This window comes from Lampetra fluviatilis, chromosome 51, assembly GCF_964198595.1.
Source record: "Lampetra fluviatilis chromosome 51, kcLamFluv1.1, whole genome shotgun sequence".
NCBI classification, from domain to species: domain Eukaryota; kingdom Metazoa; phylum Chordata; class Hyperoartia; order Petromyzontiformes; family Petromyzontidae; genus Lampetra; species Lampetra fluviatilis.
Genome location: NC_136325.1, coordinates 171154 through 197077, shown reverse-complemented (window position 1 = coordinate 197077; position 25924 = coordinate 171154). Strand labels below are relative to the sequence as shown.

Here is a 25924-nt window from a genome sequence, read left to right as displayed (position 1 = left end):
GCTGAGGCCCCGATTGGCCAGGCCAATCACCCCTGCTAACATGCCGTGATCACGCCGAGGCCATGCTCCCTGGCTCACCCCTTATTGGCTACAAAGCGGGACCGGCAAGCCAATCCCCACGTGAACCCTCTATGGCTGTTATTACACATAGTGTAATATTACAATGTATAAGGTATAGGGTGGTGTATAGAAATACAGTATATAATTTAATGTTGGGTTTGTCTATGGCAGTATATAGTACGGTGTAGACTCGTGTGATATAAGAGAATAAAGTTTTGCTGGAAGCATATTACATTTTTTGCGACATAGAATTGTAATGTATTACTTACTGTTAGTAGCTCAGCTTATTGGAGAGTATATTTAGTATACTGATGATACTATGTAGTTTATACTTTAGTTGTTTACGTGGTGGTTTAGTTACTGCAGCTACATACTATTAACATTCCTTCCCTTTATTAATGTTACCCCTATCCCCTCCCTTTGATGCTGCTAATCCTGCATAATGCACGGGCATAATGACTTTAAACCCCTCGCCAAACCTCCTACGCATTTCACAAGTAGTACTAATCGCATATCTGCATTTCCCATAAATATGCAAAATTCCTCTTGATATGCAAATTCTTTTGTCAAGACGCTCTTCGCCCCTCCATCCCAGCTTAAATAGTCGCTCCAAGCCTGGGGCGTGTCATTCAGACTCTGTTTTCTCGACAGACCTGTTCTACACCTGAGGACGGTTGCTTGCGTTGTGGCCGAAACGTCGTGAGAATTATTTCATTGTTTAATTTTTATTATTTTATTATTTCCATTCTACGTGACTTTACCGAAAGAACCAAGAAGATGAATCCCTGCAGTCACGAAAGCTTTAAATCGAAATTTTACCGAAAGAACCAAGAAGAGGTATAGCCCTGTGAGCCATTCGGCTCTTGAATCAGGTGCAACCGCAACGTCACCGCCACTTAGTGGCGAATATTGTTGTTGGTGATGATGATGGTGGTCATAATGGTAAATGAGTGGTGGTGATGATATTGGCGATTGTGTTCAAGGAGTGAGACGTCTTGGGGATTATCCCTGCCAAACCTGCTGACCAAAGCATTTCCCTCCACCCCCATTACACCAACGTGTCACTTGTCTCCCCCTATACCGAACCCACGTCTCATCCCATACAGATCTTCATCTTGTCACCATCTTCATCTTGTCACCATCACCATGTCACCTTCACGATGCCTTGCCCAGACACAAGGGGGGAGGGAGGAGTTGGGGGAGCGCCCAACCCACGCGCAGCCCATGGCGCATTCTGATTGGCTGGGGTGAAGGGGGCGTGCTGATGGGCCGCGTGTTGGTGTCGTAATGCGGAAGTTGTTTGCACCGCGCACTTCAAGTGCCGTGAGTCCTCGCTTAGCGCGCCGCTTTCACACAACAGCAGCAGCAGTCCAGTCCCAGCAGCAGCATTCCCAGCAGCAGCATTCGCAGCAGCAGCATTCCCAGCAGCAGCAGCATTCCCAGGAGCAGCAGCAGCATTCCCAGGAGCAGCAGCAGCATTCCCAGCAGCAGCAGCAGCAGCAGCATTCCCAGCAGCAGCAGCAGCATTCCCAGCAGCAGCAGCAGCAGCATTCCCAGCAGCAGCAGCATTCCCAGCAGCAGCAGCAGCATTCCCAGCAGCAGCAGCATTCCCAGCAGCAGCAGCATTCCCAGCAGCAGCAGCATTCCCAGCAGCAGCAGCAGCATTCCCAGCAACAGCAGCAGCAGCATTCCCAGCAAAAGCAGCAGCATTCCCAGCAGCAGCAGCAGCATTCCCAGCAGCAGCAGCATTCCCAGCAGCAGCAGCATTCCCAGCAGCAGCAGCAGCATTCCCAGCAGCAGCAGCAGCATTCCCAGCAGCAGCAGCAGCATTCCCAGCAGCAGCAGCATTCCCAGCAGCAGCAGCATTCCCAGCAGCAGCAGCATTCCCAGCAGCAGCAGCATTCCCAGCAGCAGCAGCAGCAGCATTCCCAGCAGCAGCAGCAGCATTCCCAGCAGCAGCATTCCCAGCAGCAGCATTCCCAGCAGCAGCATTCCCAGCAGCAGCAGCATTCCCAGCAGCAGCAGCATTCCCAGCAGCAGCAGCATTCCCAGCAGCAGCATTCCCAGCAGCAGCATTCCCAGCAGCAGCATTCCCAGCAGCAGCAGCAGCATTCCCAGCAGCAGCAGCATTCCCAGCAGCAGCAGCAGCAGCATTCCCAGCAGCAGCAGCATTCCCAGCAGCAGCAGCATTCCCAGCAGCAGCAGCATTCCCAGCAGCAGCAGCATTCCCAGCAGCAGCAATAGCAGCATTCCCAGCAGCAGCAGCATTCCCAGCAGCAGCAGCAGCATTCCCAGCAGCAGCAGCATTCCCAGCAGCAGCAGCATTCCCAGCAGCAGCAGCAGCACCAGCAGCATTCCCAGCAGCAGCAGCATTCCCAGCAGCAGCATTCCCAGCAGCAGCATTCCGAGCAGCAGCAGCAGCATTCCCAGCAGCAGCAGCAGCATTCCCAGCAGCAGCATTCCCAGCAGCAGCAGCAGCAGCATTCCCAGCAGCAGCAGCAGCATTCCCAGCAGCAGCATTCCCAGCAGCAGCAGCAGCAGCAGCATTCCCAGCAGCAGCAGCAGCATTCCCAGCAGCAGCAGCAGCATTCCCAGCAGCAGCAGCAGCATTCCCAGCAGCAGCAGCAGCAGCATTCCCAGCAGCAGCAGCAGCATTCCCAGCAGCAGCAGCATTCCCAGCAGCAGCAGCAGCATTCCCAGCAGCAGCAGCAGCATTCCCAGCAGCAGCAGCAGCATTCCCAGCAGCAGCAGCAGCATTCCCAGCAGCAGCAGCAGCATTCCCAGCAGCAGCAGCAGCATTCCCAGCAGCAGCAGCAGCAGCATTCCCAGCAGCAGCAGCAGCAGCATTCCCAGCAGCAGCAGCAGCATTCCCAGCAGCAGCAGCTGCAGCAGCATTCCCAGCAGCAGCAGCAGCAGCATTCCCAGCAGCAGCAGCATTCCCAGCAGCAGCAGCATTCCCAGCAGCAGCAGCAGCATTCCCAGCAGCAGCAGCAGCATTCCCAGCAGCAGCAGCAGCAGCAGCATTCCCAGCAGCAGCAGCAGCATTCCCAGCAGCAGCAGCATTCCCAGCAGCATCAGCAGCAGCATTCCCAGCAGCAGCAGCAGCAGCAGCATTCCCAGCAGCAGCAGCAGCAGCATTCCCAGCAGCAGCAGCAGCAGCATTCCCAGCAGCAGCAGCATTCCCAGCAGCAGCAGCATTCCCAGCAGCAGCAGCAGCATTCCCAGCAGCAGCAGCAGCAGCATTCCCAGCAGCAGCAGCAGCAGCATTCCCAGCAGCAGCAGCAGCAGCAGCATTCCCAGCAGCAGCAGCAGCATTCCCAGCAGCAGCAGCAGCATTCCCAGCAGCAGCAGCAGCATTCCCAGCAGCAGCAGCAGCAGCATTCCCAGCAGCAGCAGCATTCCCAGCAGCAGCAGCAGCAGCATTCCCAGCAGCAGCATTCCCAGCAGCAGCAGCAGCAGCATTCCCAAGCAGCAGCAGCAGCATTCCCAGCAGCAGCAGCAGCATTCCCAGCAGCAGTAGCAGCAGCAGCATTCCCAGCAGCAGCAGCAGCAGCATTCCCAGCAGCAGCAGCAGCATTCCCAGCAGCAGCAGCAGCAGCATTCCCAGCAGCAGCAGCAGCAGCATTCCCAGCAGCAGCAGCAGCAGCAGCATTCCCAGCAGCAGCAGCAGCATTCCCAGCAGCAGCAGCAGCAGCATTCCCAGCAGCAGCAGCAGCAGCATTCCCAGCAGCAGCAGCATTCCCAGCAGCAGCAGCAGCAGCAGCATTCCCAGCAGCAGCAGCAGCAGCATTCCCAGCAGCAGCAGCATTCCCAGCAGCAGCAGCATTCCCAGCAGCAGCAGCAGCATTCCCAGCAGCAGCAGCAGCAGCATTCCCAGCAGCAGCAGCAGCATTCCCAGCAGCAGCAGCAGCATTCCCAGCAGCAGCAGCAGCATTCCCAGCAGCAGCATTCCCAGCAGCAGCAGCAGCATTCCCAGCAGCAGCAGCAGCAGCATTCCCAGCAGCAGCAGCAGCATTCCCAGCAGCAGCAGCAGCATTCCCAGCAGCAGCAGCAGCAGCATTCCAAGCAGCAGCAGCAGCATTCCCAGCAGCAGCAGCATTCCCAGCAGCAGCAGCATTCCCAGCAGCAGCAGCAGCATTCCCAGCAGCAGCAGCATTCTCAGCAGCAGCAGCAGCATTCCCAGCAGCAGCAGCATTCCCAGCAGCAGCAGCATTCCCAGCAGCAGCAGCAGCAGCATTCCCAGCAGCAGCAGCAGCAGCAGCAGCATTCCCAGCAGCAGCAGCAGCATTCCCAGCAGCAGCAGCAGCATTCCCAGCAGCAGCAGCAGCATTCCCAGCAGCAGCAGCAGCATTCCCAGCAGCAGCAGCATTCCCAGCAGCAGCAGCAGCAGCATTCCCAGCAGCAGCATTCCCAGCAGCAGCAGCAGCATTCCCAAGCAGCAGCAGCAGCATTCCCAGCAGCAGCAGCAGCATTCCCAGCAGCAGTAGCAGCAGCAGCATTCCCAGCAGCAGCAGCAGCAGCATTCCCAGCAGCAGCAGCAGCATTCCCAGCAGCAGCAGCAGCAGCATTCCCAGCAGCAGCAGCAGCAGCATTCCCAGCAGCAGCAGCAGCAGCAGCATTCCCAGCAGCAGCAGCAGCATTCCCAGCAGCAGCAGCAGCAGCAGCATTCCCAGCAACAGCAGCAGCATTCCCAGCAGCAGCAGCATTCCCAGCAGCAGCAGCAGCAGCATTCCCAGCAGCAGCAGCAGCAGCATTCCCAGCAGCAGCAGCATTCCCAGCAGCAGCAGCATTCCCAGCAGCAGCAGCAGCATTCCCAGCAGCAGCAGCAGCAGCATTCCCAGCAGCAGCAGCAGCATTCCCAGCAGCAGCAGCAGCATTCCCAGCAGCAGCAGCAGCAGCATTCCCAGCAGCAGCATTCCCAGCAGCAGCAGCAGCATTCCCAGCAGCAGCAGCAGCAGCAGCAGCATTCCCAGCAGCAGCAGCAGCATTCCCAGCAGCAGCAGCAGCAGCAGCATTCCCAGCAGCAGCAGCAGCAGCATTCCAAGCAGCAGCAGCAGCATTCCCAGCAGCAGCAGCATTCCCAGCAGCAGCAGCATTCCCAGCAGCAGCAGCAGCAGCATTCCCAGCAGCAGCAGCATTCTCAGCAGCAGCAGCAGCATTCCCAGCAGCAGCAGCATTCTCAGCAGCAGCAGCATTCCCAGCAGCAGCAGCAGCATTCCCAGCAGCAGCAGCAGCATTCCCAGCAGCAGCAGCAGCATTCCCAGCAGCAGCAGCAGCAGCATTCCCAGCAGCAGCAGCAGCATTCCCAGCAGCAGCAGCAGTAGCATTCCCAGCAGCAGCAGCAGCAGCATTCCCAGCAGCAGCAGCATTCCCAGCAGCAGCAGCATTCCCAGCAGCATTCCCAGCAGCAGCAGCAGCATTCCCAGCAGCAGCAGCAGCATTCCCAGCAGCAGCAGCATTCCCAGCAGCAGCAGCAGCATTCCCAGCAGCAGCAGCAGCATTCCCAGCAGCAGCAGCAGCAGAAGCAGCATTCCCAGCAGCAGCAGCAGCATTCCCAGCAGCAGCAGCATTCCCAGCAGCAGCAGCAGCAGCATTCCCAGCAGCAGCAGCAGCAGCATTCCCAGCAGCAGCAGCAGCATTCCCAGCAGCAGCAGCAGCATTCCCAGCAGCAGCAGCAGCATTCCCAGCAGCAGCAGCAGCAGCAGCATTCCCAGCAGCAGCAGCAGCATTCCCAGCAGCAGCAGCAGCAGCATTCCCAGCAGCAGCAGCAGCATTCCCAGCAGCAGCAGCAGCAGCATTCCCAGCAGCAGCAGCAGCAGCATTCCCAGCAGCAGCAGCAGCATTCCCAGCAGCAGCAGCAGCAGCATTCCCAGCAGCAGCAGCAGCAGCATTCCCAGCAGCAGCAGCATTCCCAGCAGCAGCAGCATTCCCAGCAGCAGCATTCCCAGCAGCAGCAGCATTCCCAGCAGCAGCAGCAGCATTCCCAGCAGCAGCAGCAGCAGCATTCCCAGCAGCAGCAGCAGCAGCATTCCCAGCAGCAGCAGCAGCAGCATTCCCAGCAGCAGCAGCAGCATTCCCAGCAGCAGCAGCAGCATTCCCAGCAGCAGCAGCAGCATTCCCAGCAGCAGCAGCAGCAGCAGCATTCCCAGCAGCAGCAGCAGCAGCATTCCCAGCAGCAGCAGCAGCAGCAGCATTCCCAGCAGCAGCAGCAGCAGCAGCATTCCCAGCATCAGCAGCAGGAGCATTCCCAGCAGCAGCAGCAGCATTCCCAGCAGCAGCAGCAGCAGCATTCCCAGCAGCAGCAGCAGCAGCATTCCCAGCAGCAGCAGCAGCATTCCCAGCAGCAGCAGCAGCATTCCCAGCAGCAGCAGCATTCCCAGCAGCAGCAGCAGCATTCCCAGCAGCAGCAGCAGCAGCATTCCCAGCAGCAGCAGCAGCATTCCCAGCAGCAGCAGCATTCCCAGCAGCAGCAGCAGCAGCATTCCCAGCAGCAGCAGCATTCCCAGCAGCAGCAGCAGCATTCCCAGCAGCAGCAGCAGCATTCCCAGCAGCAGCAGCAGCATTCCCAGCAGCAGCAGCAGCATTCCCAGCAGCAGCAGCAGCAGCAGCAGCATTACCAGCAGCAGCAGCAGCATTCCCAGCAGCAGCATTCCCAGCAGCAGCAGCAGCATTCCCAGCAGCAGCAGCAGCATTCCCAGCAGCAGCAGCAGCATTCCCAGCAGCAGCAGCAGCATTCCCAGCAGCAGCAGCAGCATTCCCAGCAGCAGCAGCATTCCCAGCAGCAGCAGCAGCATTCCCAGCAGCAGCAGCATTCCCAGCAGCAGCAGCATTCCCAGCAGCAGCAGCAGCAGCATTCCCAGCAGCAGCAGCAGCAGCAGCAGCATTCCCAGCAGCAGCAGCATTCCCAGCAGCAGCATTCCCAGCAGCAGCAGCAGCAGCATTCCCAGCAGCAGCAGCAGCAGCATTCCCAGCAGCAGCAGCATTCCCAGCAGCAGCAGCAGCAGCATTCCCAGCAGCAGCAGCAGCATTCCCAGCAGCAGCAGCAGCATTCCCAGCAGCAGCAGCAGCATTCCCAGCAGCAGCAGCAGCAGCATTCCCAGCAGCAGCAGCAGCATTCCCAGCAGCAGCAGCAGCAGCAGCATTCCCAGCAGCAGCAGCAGCAGCATTCCCAGCAGCAGCAGCAGCAGCAGCATTCCCAGCAGCAGCAGCAGCATTCCCAGCAGCAGCAGCATTCCCAGCAGCAGCAGCAGCAGCAGCATTCCCAGCAGCAGCAGCAGCAGCATTCCCAGCAGCAGCAGCAGCATTCCCAGCAGCAGCAGCAGCATTCCCAGCAGCAGCAGCATTCCCAGCAGCAGCAGCAGCATTCCCAGCAGCAGCAGCATTCCCAGCAGCAGCATTCCCAGCAGCAGCAGCAGCAGCATTCCCAGCAGCAGCAGCAGCAGCATTCCCAGCAGCAGCAGCATTCCCAGCAGCAGCAGCAGCATTCCCAGCAGCAGCAGCATTCCCAGCAGCAGCAGCAGAATTCCCAGCAGCAGCAGCAGCAGCATTCCCAGCAGCAGCAGCAGCAGCATTCCCAGCAGCAGCATTCCCAGCAGCAGCAGCAGCAGCAGCATTCCCAGCAGCAGCAGCATTCCCAGCAGCAGCAGCAGCATTCCCAGCAGCAGCAGCAGCATTCCCAGCAGCAGCAGCATTCCCAGCAGCAGCAGCATTCCCAGCAGCAGCAGCAGCAGCATTCCCAGCAGCAGCAGCATTCCCAGCAGCAGCAGCAGCATTCCCAGCAGCAGCAGCAGCAGCATTCCCAGCAGCAGCAGCAGCATTCCCAGCAGCAGCAGCAGCATTTCCAGCAGCAGCAGCATTCCCAGCAGCAGCAGCAGCAGCAGCATTCCCAGCAGCAGCAGCATTCCCAGCAGCAGCAGCAGCATTCCCAGCAGCAGCAGCATTCCCAGCAGCAGCAGCAGCAGCATTCCCAGCAGCAGCAGCATTCCCAGCAGCAGCAGCAGCAGCATTCCCAGCAGCAGCAGCATTCCCAGCAGCAGCAGCAGCATTCCCAGCAGCAGCAGCAGCAGCATTCCCAGCAGCAGCAGCAGCAGCATTCCCAGCAGCAGCAGCAGCAGCATTCCCAGCAGCAGCAGCAGCATTCCCAGCAGCAGCAGCAGCATTCCCAGCAGCAGCAGCAGCATTCCCAGCAGCAGCAGCAGCATTCCCAGCAGCAGCAGCAGCAGCATTCCCAGCAGCAGCAGCAGCATTCCCAGCAGCAGCAGCAGCATTCCCAGCAGCAGCAGCAGCATTCCCAGCAGCAGCAGCATTCCCAGCAGCAGCAGCAGCATTCCCAGCAGCAGCAGCATTCCCAGCAGCAGCAGCAGCAGCAGCATTCCCAGCAGCAGCAGCAGCAGCAGCATTCCCAGCAGCAGCAGCAGCAGCATTCCCAGCAGCAGCAGCATTCCCAGCAGCAGCAGCAGCATTCCCAGCAGCAGCAGCATTCCCAGCAGCAGCATTCCCAGCAGCAGCAGCAGCAGCATTCCCAGCAGCAGCAGCAGCAGCATTCCCAGCAGCAGCAGCAGCATTCCCAGCAGCAGCAGCAGCATTCCCAGCAGCAGCAGCAGCATTCCCAGCAGCAGCAGCAGCATTCCCAGCAGCAGCAGCATTCCCAGCAGCAGCATTCCCAGCAGCAGCAGCAGCATTCCCAGCAGCAGCAGCAGCATTCCCAGCAGCAGCAGCAGCATTCCCAGCAGCAGCAGCAGCAGCATTCCCAGCAGCAGCAGCAGCATTCCCAGCAGCAGCAGCAGCATTCCCAGCAGCAGCAGCATTCCCAGCAGCAGCAGCATTCCCAGCAGCAGCAGCATTCCCAGCAGCAGCAGCATTCCCAGCAGCAGCAGCAGTTCCAGCAGCAGCAGCAGTTCCAGCAGCAGCAGCAGTCCCAGCAGCAGCGGTGCCTTGCCGCTGCTCTTCCTTCATTCGGGAACACTTTTGGCACAACCCAGAACGCGCCACGTGATGAAGGCGGCACGCGCCCGTTTGTTACAACGCCGCTCTCGAGCGGTCGACGACGAACTACTTCCTTGAGCTGCGCGCCTGAGCGGAGTGATACAGAAACGCGGATAGATGCAGTAACGCGGCGGCGCCGGCTAACAGCGGCGTGTGCGTAGTACAGTGCACCTGGCCGCACTGTATCGGCAGTAAAGTATTCATAGCGACGTTGTTAGGCGCTCGGCGCGGCGCTTACCGTGGAACGCGTCCACTGCATTCGACGGGGACTTACCGACGTTACAAAGCCAGGAGGTGCGATGATGTTTAGGTCTCGAATGAGGAGGGATTTGTTATTTCGTCCGTTCGTGGTTGTTCGGGATCGGGGCGAGCTTCAAGGATGATGATACCAGCAACAGCGAACCCAGAAGGGGCATTCGGGACTTGAGTCGACAGCGAGGTGCAACCGTAACGTTGTGGATACAATGCTTGAAGTTGGCACAGTTGGTGCATCAGCCAGTCATCTCAATCAGTCATCCCATGGCACCTGGGTCTGTCTCGTGACCTGTCATCGAGGCTTCGACACTTTACGTGGCCTCGGTACACTTTGCCAGGCACTAGCGCCATGACGACGTCACCGCCACTTAGTGGCGAGCGGCAGCTATTGCTGTGTGTGGTTGATTGATTGGTCGAGTATCTCACTGACTAACCCCCCTCCTTGACACGGCCGTCGCATCTCTCAAGGCGGCGCGTCGCCATCCCCGATCTCCCCGTGCCCTCCACATCCTCATGGTCAAGCACCACCTCCTCATCCACCTCATCAACCATCCTCCGCCGCGCCGCCAGGAGACACCGAGACAGGAGACTGGGGTTCAGGAGCGATGTGCTCACGATGATTCCGCTTGTTTACCCAAGAGAGCATCGCTGACCCTCAAGACTTTGTCAGGAGGGTCGTGCCAAGTAGGGGGGCGATGTTGCAGCAGCAGCAGCAGCATTCCCAGCAGCAGCAGCAGCAGCATTCCCAGCAGCAGCAGCAGCATTCCCAGCAGCAGCATTCCCAGCAGCAGCAGCATTCCCAGCAGCAGCAGCAGCATTCCCAGCAGCAGCAGCATTCCCAGCAGCAGCAGCAGCAGCAGCATTCCCAGCAGCAGCAGCAGCAGCATTCCCAGCAGCAGCAGCAGCATTCCCAGCAGCAGCAGCATTCCCAGCAGCAGCAGCAGCATTCCCAGCAGCAGCAGCAGCATTCCCAGCAGCAGCAGCAGCAGCATTCCCAGCAGCAGCAGCAGCAGCATTCCCAGCAGCAGCAGCAGCATTCCCAGCAGCAGCAGCAGCAGCATTCCCAGCAGCAGCAGCATTCCCAGCAGCAGCAGCAGCATTCCCAGCAGCAGCAGCATTCCCAGCAGCAGCATTCCCAGCAGCAGCAGCAGCATTCCCAGCAGCAGCAGCAGCAGCATTCCCAGCAGCAGCAGCAGCATTCCCAGCAGCAGCAGCAGCATTCCCAGCAGCAGCAGCAGCATTCCCAGCAGCAGCAGCAGCAGCATTCCCAGCAGCAGCAGCAGCAGCATTCCCAGCAGCAGCAGCAGCATTCCCAGCAGCAGCAGCAGCATTCCCAGCAGCAGCAGCAGCATTCCCAGCAGCAGCAGCAGCAGCAGCATTCCCAGCAGCAGCAGCAGCATTCCCAGCAGCAGCAGCAGCAGCATTCCCAGCAGCAGCAGCAGCATTCCCAGCAGCAGCAGCAGCAGCAGCATTCCCAGCATCAGCAGCAGGAGCATTCCCAGCAGCAGCAGCAGCATTCCCAGCAGCAGCAGCATTCCCAGCAGCAGCAGCAGCAGCATTCCCAGCAGCAGCAGCAGCATTCCCAGCAGCAGCAGCATTCCCAGCAGCAGCAGCATTCCCAGCAGCAGCAGCAGCATTCCCAGCAGCAGCAGCAGCAGCATTCCCAGCAGCAGCAGCATTCCCAGCAGCAGCAGCAGCATTCCCAGCAGCAGCAGCAGCATTCCCAGCAGCAGCAGCAGCAGCATTCCCAGCAGCAGCAGCATTCCCAGCAGTAGCAGCATTCCCAGCAGCAGCAGCAGCATTCCCAGCAGCAGCAGCAGCATTCCCAGCAGCAGCAGCAGCAGCATTCCCAGCAGCAGCAGCAGCAGCATTCCCAGCAGCAGCAGCAGCAGCATTCCCAGCAGCAGCAGCAGCATTCCCAGCAGCAGCAGCAGCAGCATTCCCAGCAGCAGCAGCAGCAGCATTCCCAGCAGCAGCAGCAGCATTCCCAGCAGCAGCAGCAGCATTCCCAGCAGCAGCAGCATTCCCAGCAGCAGCAGCAGCAGCATTCCCAGCAGCAGCAGCAGCATTCCCAGCAGCAGCAGCAGCAGCAGCAGCATTCCCAGCAGCAGCAGCAGCAGCATTCCCAGCAGCAGCAACATTCCCAGCAGCAGCAGCATTCCCAGCAGCAGCAGCAGCAGCATTCCCAGCAGCAGCAGCAGCAGCAGCATTCCCAGCAGCAGCAGCAGCATTCCCAGCAGCAGCAGCATTCCCAGCAGCAGCAGCATTCCCAGCAGCAGCAGCAGCATTCCCCGCAGCAGCAGCAGCATTCCCAGCAGCAGCAGCATTCCCAGCAGCAGCAGCAGCAGCATTCCCAGCAGCAGCAGCAGCATTCCCAGCAGCAGCAGCAGCAGCATTCCCAGCAGCAGCAGCAGCATTCCCAGCAGCAGCAGCATTCCCAGCAGCAACAGCAGCATTCCCAGCAGCAGCAGCAGCATTCCCAGCAGCAGCAGCATTCCCAGCAGCAGCAGCATTCCCAGCAGCAGCAGCAGCATTCCCAGCAGCAGCAGCAGCAGCAGCATTCCCAGCAGCAGCAGCAGCATTCCCAGCAGCAGCAGCAGCATTCCCAGCAGCAGCAGCAGCAGCATTCCCAGCAGCAGCAGCAGCAGCATTCCCAGCAGCAGCAGCATTCCCAGCAGCAGCAGCATTCCCAGCAGCAGCAGCATTCCCAGCAGCAGCAGCAGCAGTTCCAGCAGCAGCAGCAGTCCCAGCAGCAGCGGTGCCTTGCCGCTGCTCTTCCTTCATTCGGGAACACTTTTGGCACAACCCAGAACGCGCCACGTGATGAAGGCGGCACGCGCCCGTTTGTTACAACGCCGCTCTCGAGCGGTCGACGACGAACTACTTCCTTGAGCTGCGCGCCTGAGCGGAGTGATACAGAAACGCGGATAGATGCAGTAACGCGGCGGTGCCGGCTAACAGCGGCGTGTGCGTAGTACAGTGCACCTGGCCGCACTGTATCGGCAGTAAAGTATTCATAGCGACGTTGTTAGGCGCTCGGCGCGGCGCTTACCGTGGAACGCGTCCACTGCATTCGTCGACGGGGACTTACCGACGTTACAAAGCCAGGAGGTGCGATGATGTTTAGGTCTCAAATGAGGAGGGATTTGTTATTTCGTCCGTTCGCGGTTGTTCGGGATCGGGGCGAGCTTCAAGGATGATGATACCAGCAACAGCGAACCCAGAAGGGGCATTCGGGACTTGAGTCGACAGCGAGGTGCAACCGTAACGTTGTGGATACAATGCTTGAAGTTGGCACAGTTGGTGCATCAGCCAGTCATCTCAATCAGTCATCCCATGGCACCTGGGTCTGTCTCGTGACCTGTCATCGAGGCTTCGACACTTTACGTGGCCTCGGTACACTTTGCCAGGCACTAGCGCCATGACGACGTCACCGCCACTTAGTGGCGAGCGGCAGCTATTGCTGTGTGTGGTTGATTGATTGGTCGAGTATCTCACTGACTAACCCCCCTCCTTGACACGGCCGTCGCATCTCTCAAGGCGGCGCGTCGCCATCCCCGATCTCCCCGTGCCCTCCACATCCTCATGGTCAAGCACCACCTCCTCATCCACCTCATCAACCATCCTCCGCCGCGCCGCCAGGAGACACCGAGACAGGAGACTGGGGTTCAGGAGCGATGTGCTCACGATGATTCCGCTTGTTTACCCAAGAGAGCATCGCTGACCCTCAAGACTTTGTCAGGAGGGTCGTGCCAAGTAGGGGGGCGATGTTGCAGCAGCAGCAGCAGTCCCAGCAGCAGCAGCAGCAGTCCCAGCAGCAGCAGCAGCAGCAGTCCCAGCAGCAGCAGCAGCAGCAGTCCCAGCAGCAGCAGCAGCAGTCCCAGCAGCAGCAGCAGCAGTCCCAGCAGCAGCAGCAGCAGCAGTCCCAGCAGCAGCAGCAGCAGTCCCATCAGCAGCAGCAGCAGTCCCAGCAGCAGCAGCAGCAGTCCCAGCAGCAGCAGCAGTCCCAGCAGCAGCAGCAGCAGTCCCAGCAGCAGCAGCAGTCCCAGCAGCAGCAGCAGTCCCAGCAGCAGCAGCAGCAGTCCCAGCAGCAGCAGCAGCAGCAGTCCCAGCAGCAGCAGCAGTCCCAGCAGCAGCAGCAGCAGTCCCAGCAGCAGCAGCAGTCCCAGCAGCAGCAGCAGTCCCAGCAGCAGCAGCAGCAGCAGTCCCAGCAGCAGCAGCAGCAGTCCCAGCAGCAGCAGTCCCAGCAGCAGCAGCAGTCCCAGCAGCAGCAGTCCCAGCAGCAGCAGTCCCAGCAGCAGCAGCAGCAATCCCAGCAGCAGCAGCAGCAATCCCAGCAGCAGCAGCAGTCCCAGCAGCAGCAGCAGTCCCAGCAGCAGCAGCAGCAGTCCCAGCAGCAACAGCAGCAGCAGTCCCAGCAGCAGCAGCAGCAGCAGTCCCAGCAGCAGTCCCAGCAGCAGCAGCAGTCCCAGCAGCAGTCCCAGCAGCAGCAGCAGTCCCAGCAGCAGCAGCAGTCCCAGCAGCAGCAGCAGTCCCAGCAGCAGCAGCAGTCCCAGCAGCAGCAGCAGTCCCAGCATCAGCAGCAGTCCCAGCATCAGCAGCAGCAGCAGTCCCAGCATCAGCAGCAGCAGCAGTCCCAGCATCAGCAGCAGCAGCAGCAGTCCCAGCAGCAGCAGCAGTCCCAGCAGCAGCAGCAGCAGTCCCAGCAGCAGCAGTCCCAGCAGCAGCAGCAGCAGTCCCAGCAGCAGCAGCAGTCCCAGCAGCAGCAGCAGCAGTCCCAGCAGCAGCAGCAGCAGTCCCAGCAGCAACAGCAGCAGCAGTCCCAGCAGCAACAGCAGCAGCAGTCCCAGCAGCAGCAGCAGTCCCAGCAGCAGTCCCAGCAGCAGCAGCAGTCCCAGCAGCAGTCCCAGCAGCAGCAGCAGCAGTCCCAGCAGCAGCAGCAGCAGTCCCAGCAGCAGCAGCAGCAGTCCCAGCAGCAGCAGCAGCAGTCCCAGCAGCAGCAGCAGCAGTCCCAGCAGCAGCAGCAGCAGCAGTCCCAGCAGCAGCAGCAGCAGCAGTCCCAGCAGCAGCAGCAGCAGTCCCAGCAGCAGCAGCAGCAGCAGTCCCAGCAGCAGCAGCAGTCCCAGCAGCAGCAGCAGTCCCAGCAGCAGCAGCAGTCCCAGCAGCAGCAGCAGCAGTCCCAGCAGCAGCAGCAGCAGTCCCAGCAGCAGCAGCAGTCCCAGCAGCAGCAGCAGCAGTCCCAGCAGCAGCAGCAGCAGCAGTCCCAGCAGCAGCAGCAGCAGTCCCAGCAGCAGCAGTCCCAGCAGCAGCAGCAGTCCCAGCAGCAGCAGCAGTCCCAGCAGCAGCAGCAGTCCCAGCAGCAGCAGCAGTCCCAGCAGCAGCAGCAGCAGCAGTCCCAGCAGCAGCAGCAGCAGTCCCAGCAGCAGCAGCAGCAGCAGTCCCAGCAGCAGCAGCAGTCCCAGCAGCAGCAGCAGTCCCAGCAGCAGCAGCAGTCCCAGCAGCAGCAGCAGCAGCAGTCCCAGCAGCAGCAGCAGTCCCAGCAGCAGCAGTCCCAGCAGCAGCAGTCCCAGCAGCAGCAGTCCCAGCAGCAGCAGTCCCAGCAGCAGCAGCAGCAGTCCCAGCAGCAGCAGCAGCAGTCCCAGCAGCAGCAGCAGCAGCAGTCCCAGCAGCAGCAGCAGCAGCAGCAGTCCCAGCAGCAGCAGCAGTCCCAGCAGCAGCAGCAGCAGCAGTCCCAGCAGCAGCAGCAGTCCCAGCAGCAGCAGCAGCAGTCCCAGCAGCAGCAGCAGTCCCAGCAGCAGCAGCAGCAGTCCCAGCAGCAGCAGCAGCAGTCCCAGCAGCAGCAGCAGCAGCAGTCCCAGCAGCAGCAGTCCCAGCAGCAAAAGCAGTCCCAGCAGCAGCAGCAGTCCCAGCAGCAGCAGCAGCAGTCCCAGCAGCAGCAGCAGCAGTCCCAGCAGCAGCAGCAGTCCCAGCAGCAGCAGCAGCAGTCCCAGCAGCAGCAGCAGCAGTCCCAGCAGCAGCAGCAGCAGTCCCAGCAGCAGCAGCAGCAGCAGTCCCAGCAGCAGCAGCAGCAGCAGTCCCAGCAGCAGCAGCAGCAGTCCCAGCAGCAGCAGCAGCAGCAGTCCCAGCAGCAGCAGCAGTCCCAGCAGCAGCAGCAGTCCCAGCAGCAGCAGCAGCAGCAGTCCCAGCAGCAGCAGCAGCAGCAGTCCCAGCAGCAGCAGCAGCAGTCCCAGCAGCAGCAGCAGCAGTCCCAGCAGCAGCAGCAGCAGCAGCAGTCCCAGCAGCAGCAGCAGTCCCAGCAGCAGCAGCAGTCCCAGCAGCAGCAGCAGCAGTCCCAGCAGCAGCAGCAGCAGCAGTCCCAGCAGCAGCAGCAGTCCCAGCAGCAGCAGCAGCAGCAGCAGTCCCAGCAGCAGCAGCAGCAGCAGCAGTCCCAGCAGCAGCAGCAGCAGTAGCAGTCCCAGCAGCAGCAGCAGTCCCAGCAGCAGCAGCAGCAGTCCCAGCAGCAGCAGCAGCAGTCCCAGCAGCAGCAGCAGCAGCAGTCCCAGCAGCAGCAGCAGTCCCAGCAGCAGCAGCAGTCCCAGCAGCAGCAGCAGTCCCAGCAGCAGCAGCAGCAGTCCCAGCAGCAGCAGCAGCAGTCCCAGCAGCAGCAGCAGCAGTCCCAGCAGCAGCAGCAGCAGTCCCAGCAGCAGCAGCAGCAGTCCCAGCAGCAGCAGCAGCAGTCCCAGCAGCAGCAGCAGCAGTCCCAGCAGCAGCAGCAGCAGTCCCAGCAGCAGCAGCAGCAGTCCCAGCAGCAGCAGCAGCAGTCCCAGCAGCAGCAGCAGCAGTCCCAGCAGCAGCAGCAGCAGTCCCAGCAGCAGCAGCAGCAGTCCCAGCAGCAGCAGCAGCAGTCCCAGCAGCAGCAGCAGCAGTCCCAGCAGCAGCAGCAGCAGTCCCAGCAGCAGCAGCAGCAGTCCCAGCAGCAGCAGCAGCAGTCCCAGCAGCAGCAGCAGCAGTCCCAGCAGCAGCAGCAGCAGTCCCAGCAGCAGCAGCAGCAGTCCCAGCAGCAGCAGCAGCAGTCCCAGCAGCAGCAGCAGCAGTCCCAGCAGCAGCAGCAGTCCCAGCAGCAGCAGCAGTCCCAGCAGCAGCAGCAGTCCCAGCAGCAGCAGCAGCAGCAGTCCCAGCAGCAGCAGCAGCAGCAGTCCCAGCAGCAGCAGCAGCAGCAGTCCCAGCAGCAGCAGCAGCAGTCCCAGCAGCAGCAGCAGCAGCAGCAGTCCAGCAGCAGCAGCAGCAGCAGCAGTCCCAGCAGCAGCAGCAGTCCCAGCAGCAGCAGCAGCAGCAGTCCCAGCAGCAGCAGCAGCAGCAGTCCCAGCAGCAGCAGCAGCAGCAGTCCCAGCAGCAGCAGCAGTCCCAGCAGCAGCAGCAGCAGCAGTCCCAGCAGCAGCAGCAGCAGCAGTCCCAGCAGCAGCAGCAGTCCCAGCAGCAGCAGCAGTCCCAGCAGCAGCAGCAGTCCCAGCAGCAGCAGCAGTCCCAGCAGCAGCAGCAGCAGCAGTCCCAGCAGCAGCAGCAGTCCCAGCAGCAGCAGCAGTCCCAGCAGCAGCAGCAGCAGCAGTCCCAGCAGCAGCAGCAGCAGCAGTCCCAGCAGCAGCAGCAGTCCCAGCAGCAGCAGCAGTCCCAGCAGCAGCAGCAGTCCCAGCAGCAGCAGCAGCAGCAGTCCCAGCAGCAGCAGCAGTCCCAGCAGCAGCAGCAGTCCCAGCAGCAGCAGCAGTCCCAGCAGCAGCAGCAGTCCCAGCAGCAGCAGCAGTCCCAGCAGCAGCAGCAGTCCCAGCAGCAGCAGCAGTCCCAGCAGCAGCAGCAGCAGCAGTCCCAGCAGCAGCAGCAGCAGCAGTCCCAGCAGCAGCAGCAGCAGCAGTCCCAGCAGCAGCAGCAGCAGCAGTCCCAGCAGCAGCAGTCCCAGCAGCAGCAGTCCCAGCAGCAGCAGTCCCAGCAGCAGCAGTCCCAGCAGCAGCAGCAGCAGTCCCAGCAGCAGCAGCAGCGGTGCCTTGCCGCGGCTCTTCCTTCATTCGGGAACACTTTTGGCACAACCCAGAACGCGCCCCGTGATGAAGGCAGCACACGCCCGTTTGTTACAACGCCGCTCCCGAGCGGTCGACGACGAACTACTTCCTTGAGCTGCGCGCCTGAGCGGAGTGATACAGAAACGCGTATAGATGCAGTAACGCGGCGGCGCCGGCTAACAGCGGCGTGTGCGTAGTACAGTGCACCTGGCCGCACTGTATCGGCAGTAAAGTATTCATAGCGACGTTGTTAGGCGCTCGGCGCGGCGCTTACTGTGGAACGCGTCCACTGCATTCGACGGGGACTTACCGACGTTACAAAGCCAGGAGGTGCGATGATGTTTAGGTCTCGAATGAGGAGGGATTTGTTATTTCGTCCGTTCGCGGTTGTTCGGGATCGGGGCGAGCTTCAAGGATGATGATACCAGCAACAGCGAACCCAGAAGGGGCATTCGGGACTTGAGTCGACAGCGAGGTGCAACCGTAACGTTGTGGATACAATGCTTGAAGTTGGCACAGTTGGTGCATCAGCCAGTCATCTCAATCAGTCATCCCATGGCACCTGGGTCTGTCTCGTGACCTGTCATCGAGGCTTCGACACTTTACGTGGCCTCGGTACACTTTGCCAGGCACTAGCGCCATGACGACGTCACCGCCACTTAGTGGCGAGCGGCAGCTATTGCTGTGTGTGGTTGATTGATTGGTCGAGTATCTCACTGTCTAACCCCCCTCCTTGACACGGCCGTCGCATCTCTCAAGGCGGCGCGTCGCCATCCCCGATCTCCCCGTGCCCTCCACATCCTCATGGTCAACCACCACCTCCTCATCCACCTCATCAACCATCCTCCGCCGCGCCGCCAGGAGACACCGAGACAGGAGACTGGGGTTCAGCAGCGATGTGCTCACGATGATTCCGCTTGTTTACCCAAGAGAGCATCGCTGACCCTCAAGACTTTGTCAGGAGGGTCGTGCCAAGTAGGGGGGCGATGTTGCTGCTCTATGATCCCAGGTGAGTGATCTTCAGCTGATTGAGATGATTGACCAATACCGTTTACACTCGCTCACTTAAACACAATTGCACACACTGCAGTACAGGTCGAGAACACACGCTCCAATAGCTGCCGCTCGCCACGAAGGGGCCGTCCATAAATGACGTCACGCACCTAGGGGGGGTCAGACATTTGTGACGAGGGGGGGGGGGTTTGAGAAATGTGTCGTCACATCAAAATGCGCAACTTAAAATAAATATAGACAACACGTTATACTTAATTAAATGTTTTAAAATAAATGTTTTCTACAACATCAGAGTGCAGCGCCACATTAAATACGCACTACAATGACAATAGTTTAAAGCGATTTGAAGCATGTTTTATTTTGGGGGGGGGGGCAGAGCTTTGTGACATTATATTTGAGGGGGGTCTGACTTTTTGTGACGCCGTGTGACTAGTGGGGGGGGGGGGGGGTCAAAAATCGTCCAAAATCGCGTGACGTCATTTATGGATGGCCCCTAAGTGGCAGTAACGTCACTTTGGCGCTTGTGCCAAGGTAGGTGCACCTTGAGGCCATGTGAAGTGTGGAAGGTGCGTTGACAGGCTACGGGACAGGCCCAGGTACTATAGGTTGACTAACTGAGACGATAATTGGTTCTTTACCCTTCTATCTGGCAACAAAACTGACACCTTTTTACAAGGAGTCATGTTTGCATAGACCGCAATACCTGCAGTCATAATACAAACAAAAGAACATAACTCTGATAATGTGCACTGTCCTTAAAGTTGATTGATCCACACCCGAGACAGCTTTCCTTAGAGCCTAGTCTCATATGGGTTGGACCAGATGACGCCAAAAGGCGCACAACTCAAAGACAATGCACCATCAGAGTATGAGAGCTCGGGGCAAGCATCTACACTATGGGAACCTCATTTGCCAGTAAAAATATGATAATTGGTTCTTTACCCTTCTATCTGGCAACAAAACTGACACCTTTTTACAAGGAGTCATGTTTGCATAGACCGCAATACCTGCAGTCATAATACAAACAAAAGAACATAACTCTGATAATGTGCACTGTCCTTAAAGTTGATTGATCCACACCCGAGACAGCTTTCCTTAGAGCCTAGTCTCATATGGGTTGGACCAGATGACGCCAAAAGGCGCACAACTCAAAGACAATGCACCATCAGAGTATGAGAGCTCGGGGCAAGCATCTACACTATGGGAACCTCATTTGCCAGTAAAAATATGATAATTGGTTCTTTACCCTTCTATCTGGCAACAAAACTGACACCTTTTTACAAGGAGTCATGTTTGCATAGACCGCAATACCTGCAGTCATAATACAAACAAAAGAACATAACTCTGATAATGTGCACTGTCCTTAAAGTTGATTGATCCACACCCGAGACAGCTTTCCTTAGAGCCTAGTCTCATATGGGTTGGACCAGATGACGCCAAAAGGCGCACAACTCAAAGACAATGCACCATCAGAGTATGAGAGCTCGGGGCAAGCATCTACACTATGGGAACCTCATTTGCCAGTAAAAATATGATAATTGGTTCTTTACCCTTCTATCTGGCAACAAAACTGACACCTTTTTACAAGGAGTCATGTTTGCATAGACCGCAATACCTGCAGTCATAATACAAACAAAAGAACATAACTCTGATAATGTGCACTGTCCTTAAAGTTGATTGATCCACACCCGAGACAGCTTTCCTTAGAGCCTAGTCTCATATGGGTTGGACCAGATGACGCCAAAAGGCGCACAACTCAAAGACAATGCACCATCAGAGTATGAGAGCTCGGGGCAAGCATCTACACTATGGGAACCTCATTTGCCAGTAAAAATATGATAATTGGTTCTTTACCCTTCTATCTGGCAACAAAACTGACACCTTTTTACAAGGAGTCATGTTTGCATAGACCGCAATACCTGCAGTCATAATACAAACAAAAGAACATAACTCTGATAATGTGCACTGTCCTTAAAGTTGATTGATCCACACCCGAGACAGCTTTCCTTAGAGCCTAGTCTCATATGGGTTGGACCAGATGACGCCAAAAGGCGCACAACTCAAAGACAATGCACCATCAGAGTATGAGAGCTCGGGGCAAGCATCTACACTATGGGAACCTCATTTGCCAGTAAAAATATGATAATTGGTTCTTTACCCTTCTATCTGGCAACAAAACTGACACCTTTTTACAAGGAGTCATGTTTGCATAGACCGCAATACCTGCAGTCATAATACAAACAAAAGAACATAACTCTGATAATTGTCTTTGAGTTGTGCGCCTTTTGGCGTCATCTGGTCCAACCCATATGAGACTAGGCTCTAAGGAAAGCTGTCTCGGGTGTGGATCAATCAACTTTAAGGACAGTGCACATTATCAGAGTTATGTTCTTTTGTTTGTATTATGACTGCAGGTATTGCGGTCTATGCAAACATGACTCCTTGTAAAAAGGTGTCAGTTTTGTTGCCAGATAGAAGGGTAAAGAACCAATTATCATATTTTTACTGGCAAATGAGGTTCCCATAGTGTAGATGCTTGCCCCGAGCTCTCATACTCTGATGGTGCATTGTCTTTGAGTTGTGCGCCTTTTGGCGTCATCTGGTCCAACCCATATGAGACTAGGCTCTAAGGAAAGCTGTCTCGGGTGTGGATCAATCAACTTTAAGGACAGTGCACATTATCAGAGTTATGTTCTTTTGTTTGTATTATGACTGCAGGTATTGCGGTCTATGCAAACATGACTCCTTGTAAAAAGGTGTCAGTTTTGTTGCCAGATAGAAGGGTAAAGAACCAATTATCATATTTTTACTGGCAAATGAGGTTCCCATAGTGTAGATGCTTGCCCCGAGCTCTCATACTCTGATGGTGCATTGTCTTTGAGTTGTGCGCCTTTTGGCGTCATCTGGTCCAACCCATATGAGACTAGGCTCTAAGGAAAGCTGTCTCGGGTGTGGATCAATCAACTTTAAGGACAGTGCACATTATCAGAGTTATGTTCTTTTGTTTGTATTATGACTGCAGGTATTGCGGTCTATGCAAACATGACTCCTTGTAAAAAGGTGTCAGTTTTGTTGCCAGATAGAAGGGTAAAGAACCAATTATCATATTTTTACTGGCAAATGAGGTTCCCATAGTGTAGATGCTTGCCCCGAGCTCTCATACTCTGATGGTGCATTGTCTTTGAGTTGTGCGCCTTTTGGCGTCATCTGGTCCAACCCATATGAGACTAGGCTCTAAGGAAAGCTGTCTCGGGTGTGGATCAATCAACTTTAAGGACAGTGCACATTATCAGAGTTATGTTCTTTTGTTTGTATTATGACTGCAGGTATTGCGGTCTATGCAAACATGACTCCTTGTAAAAAGGTGTCAGTTTTGTTGCCAGATAGAAGGGTAAAGAACCAATTATCATATTTTTACTGGCAAATGAGGTTCCCATAGTGTAACTGAGACGACTTGCAGATGCCACACCAGTGCCCCCTACTGTGCCAACTTGCAGCGTTTTATCCGCCGGTCGCCTCCACTCGTGAGCGTCTCTCCTTCACCCTGCGCTGTAACTGGAGGGCGACTGCCTCCAACTGCCCAACAGTGAGTGCCCTTCATGATCATAGGAACTGTGATTCAAATTTAACAATAGACGATATACATAACATATACGACCAAACTGTTCAGCCATAGCTGGCTGCATGAGTCACTCCATAACAGCAGGAATATCAGTAGCAGTATAAAAAAAATTAAATATACCTGTAAAGTTGATTTGAAGCTTTCGTGACTGCAGGAATCCATACTCTTTGGTTCTTTTGGTAAAGTCACTTAGTTATAAAATAAAATAAATCACGACGTTTCGATCGCAACACAAGCGGTCGTCCTCAGGCGGAAAAAATATAATCCAGCAGTGGAACTGCTGAACCAGCGAGAGAGCAGTTACAACAAGGTTATATATGTGGCAATGGGCAAGCAAGCGGGGTCTGAGCTGGAAAGGAATTCCATCCACGGACGTAAGCACGTCAGTTGTGTTAATGGCGGAGATTAGGGAGAGAGGGATTAGGGAGGAAGATTAGCATGAATGAGCTTCCGTCGCTGCATAAGAGTATCATGCCCGCATATGCGCACAACAGCAGTGTTAATAAGAGATTAGCACCATGAGAGTGCAATCCAAAGGACGTGAACATGAGAGTGCAATCCAAAGGGCATGTGAGCCTGAGAGGTGCAATCCAAAAGACATGTGAGCATGAGAGTACAATCCAAGGGACATGTGAGCATGAGAAGTGCAATCCAAAGGACATGTGAGCATGAGAGTGCAATCCAAAGGACATGTGAGCATGAGAGTGCAATCCAAGGGACATGTGAGAGATCTAAGAGAGAGACATAGAGAGAGACACACAGAGTCAGAAATAACAGCTGACATAGGCAGATAGGATGGAAACATCACAGTCAGTTAAGACTTTACCTGGTTAATAACGTCCTTCCAATGATTGCTCAGTTTGTACCCCAGCTCGGACCCCGCTTGCTTGCCCATCGCCACATATATAACCTTGTTGTAACTGCTCTCTCGCTAGTTCAGCAGTTCCACTGCTGGATTATATATTTTCCGCCTGAGGACGACCGCTTGTGTTGCGATCGAAACGTTGTGATCTATTTTATTTTATACCTACGTGACTTTACCGAAAGAACCAAAGAGTATGGATTCCTGCAGTCATGAAAGCTTCAAATCAAGATTGAACCGCCTCTACGGAGAGGGTTTCCACACATCTGTTAGAGCTTTTAACAGACTGCGAGACAAGAAGGCTCACCTGATCGAGTCACTAACCTTTCTCAAGAGATGCCGCGATAGCAAGGTAATACCGATCGCATTTACACTCAAATCTGCTGCTATCACTTCAACTAACGCTAAACGGATCTTGTTCAAAGCTAGCCTATCACTAATCTCAGAGAGAATAAGATTGCTCCGATTTGAACTTGATAATTTAGACAACTCTCTTACAATTACCCTTAAAATTAACAGATAAAATGTCCACTTCTGATTGGGACCATGTAGATAACATGACAGTCTCTTCTGCTACTTCAATGTCAACCAAATGTAAATTTAACTTGATCGTTAAATTCACCCTCCTGTCAAAAAAGAAGCCAGAGCCACACGTTAAAAAGTTAGATGTTAACAAGATTGTCATCAATCAGAGTAACATCCCAATTTTCGACAGCCTAAAATCGGTACTAGCTAAAGGGTTGAATTTCGCAGTCACCCCTAAACATATCCCAGTGGATGATATAATTTCCCAGGTCGAGGTAGCCCTCAAAGGCTTGGGAGACATCCAGGCAGACGTTGCTAGATCTGAAATCGCTGCTATCCTCAAATACGCTAAGAAACCCATTAGCAACATCAGCAAGGACGAGCATTTTGAACTCTCTAAATAAAAAAATCCAGATGACATTGTTATCCTCTCAGCCGACAAGGATAAAACCACTTACAACAACAAAATTTAGGACCTTAATGATGGCAGCTATCTTGATTTGAAGCTTTCATGACTGCAGGAATCCATACTCTTTGGTTCTTTCGGTAAAGTCACGTAGGTAAAAATAAAATAAATAAAATCGCAACATTTCGATCGCAACACAAGCAAACTTCATCAGGTGGGGCAACCACAGCAAGAAAATGCTGAAGTCGGCGGGAGAGCTGCCGTGGCAAGAGGTTATATAGATGTTGAGGCATGAATGGCAACTCGGAGGCAGATTTTCTTAGGGCTTACGCCAAGGGTTTATTAAGGGCTTATGCCTATTACTGTTTAGGGCTAATATACATCTCCCCAGGAGTAGGGTACTGGGCTCCCTAGCACACCGGCTATCTGGGCTTTTCCCTCATCGCCAAGCCGAGGGCTTAACCAACCTCGGCTGACAGGGTAAAGCAGCACCCCCTAGCCTGGTGCTAATTTCCCCTACCCTGGGTCCCAACTTCCATCCTCTCACGTTCTCAGACTCTCACGACGACCCTGCTCACGTCACCGTAAGTGACGTGTTTGAAGAGAAGACCGGCACACAACCCAAGACTAGGGCAGCACGTTACTGGACACATTTTGGAGACAGTCCCCACATGGGACACTGTAAAGTGTCCGAGGAAGGCGGGAGACGAAGAAACGACCCCACTAGCCGTCACCGCATCCGCACGACCCATGAGCGTGTGCATGACGCCGGCCCGCTCCTCCGCGCGGCGTCGGACGTCGGAATTGGCGGTGTTCTGGCCAGTGTCAAATTCGCCGACACATCCGCCGGGTGAGGCGCCGCTGGTGGCATTACTGGCGGGGGTTCTGCAGGCGCACATAAAGGCAGGGCATCGCTCGCGCCATCACAACCCGTTCGGCCTTGCTTGGCGCACACGACAGTCACCCGGCCCCTGCGCAGTGGGGATGAGGGGATTCCGGCCAGCGCAAGAGAAGAGAAATAAACTAAAATACACAAATTCAGATGCGTTGGATGCACAACTAACACGGCGATGAACCCAAATACAGTAGAACCTCGGAGATGGAACGCACCAGAACCCGAACAAATCGGTGTTCGAACAATCAGTGTTAGAATGGCCATCTGGAATGAATTAAGTTCGATCTCCAGGATACCACTGTATGTACACCTTCACCCATGCAACACAGATGGTGGGGTTCCCCGACCCCCCAGCCACCGTTCCTTCCACTAGGTGGTGATAGAGCGAAGGCAGCAACTGCCTAGCGCTCACGCATTCACACCCTAATTAGGATGTCATCTGACATCCTGGGTCAAGACGTCATGCGTCAGAGCCAACCCTTGTCCTGGGGCGAAGAAGCTGTGCTTCAGGGACGCCCCCAGGATCTGCATTTTAGTTAAAGAAAATAGTTTGGAGTGAAAATTGGCCGAAATAGTGGTCGCACGCATGATGGCGCATTTTAACTTCCTCACGCGCCCACACCAAAATGGCGGCCGCAGGTGCAAACCGCATCTCCGCGGTCCTCAGGTGAACAAAGCTCCATACAAACCATACATTGTTAACAATCAGGAGAAATGTTTCTCACAGACACACATTAACAACACTCACGAGCGAAGCTCTATACAGTATACACAACAACAATCGCGACTCCGCAACGGCAACAAACCAAATGTCACAAGACGAATCATTAACACGGCAACCCACGGGATATTAACGGAGCTGGAGACCCTCACATAGCCGAATTAATCATTAACTGGCTCCTTAAGACTACGATCCTGACACCGCAATTAACAACAATGTTACATGCGGACACCCGACACGAACGTCACGGACAGACGCAACTTATCGAAAGCCAACTTATGCCCCGCAACCCGGCGGGAAAACAATAAAAAAAAATAACACGAACTCACAACCCGGCGCACGCAAGATGAATGAAGTGTCAACAGGGGCCGGTGTGCGCCGTGTCATGCTTCGCCTGACAAGCTGTGAAGAGCGGGGGACGGCAGGGTGGCAACGTGAGACGCCTCGAAGAATCTTGAACGGTGAGCGCAGCCTCCTCTTGTGAACAGCTCCGGTGTCTCGCAATCGAGCCAGGGGCGGGAGTGCTCATGCCCCGGCAGCAGCAACGAC

The 25924-nt window shown here is 56.5% G+C and overlaps 1 long non-coding RNA gene across 1 annotated transcript; it reads left to right on the top strand.

Moving 5' to 3' along the window:
* Positions 1 to 17474: 17474 nt before the first annotated feature.
* Positions 17475 to 25131, top strand: LOC144948743 (uncharacterized). The gene is made up of 3 exons (XR_013640191.1): positions 17475 to 18339; positions 21842 to 21930; positions 24315 to 25131. It is a non-coding gene; the product is annotated as an uncharacterized LOC144948743 (long non-coding RNA).
* Positions 25132 to 25924: the final 793 nt, after the last annotated feature.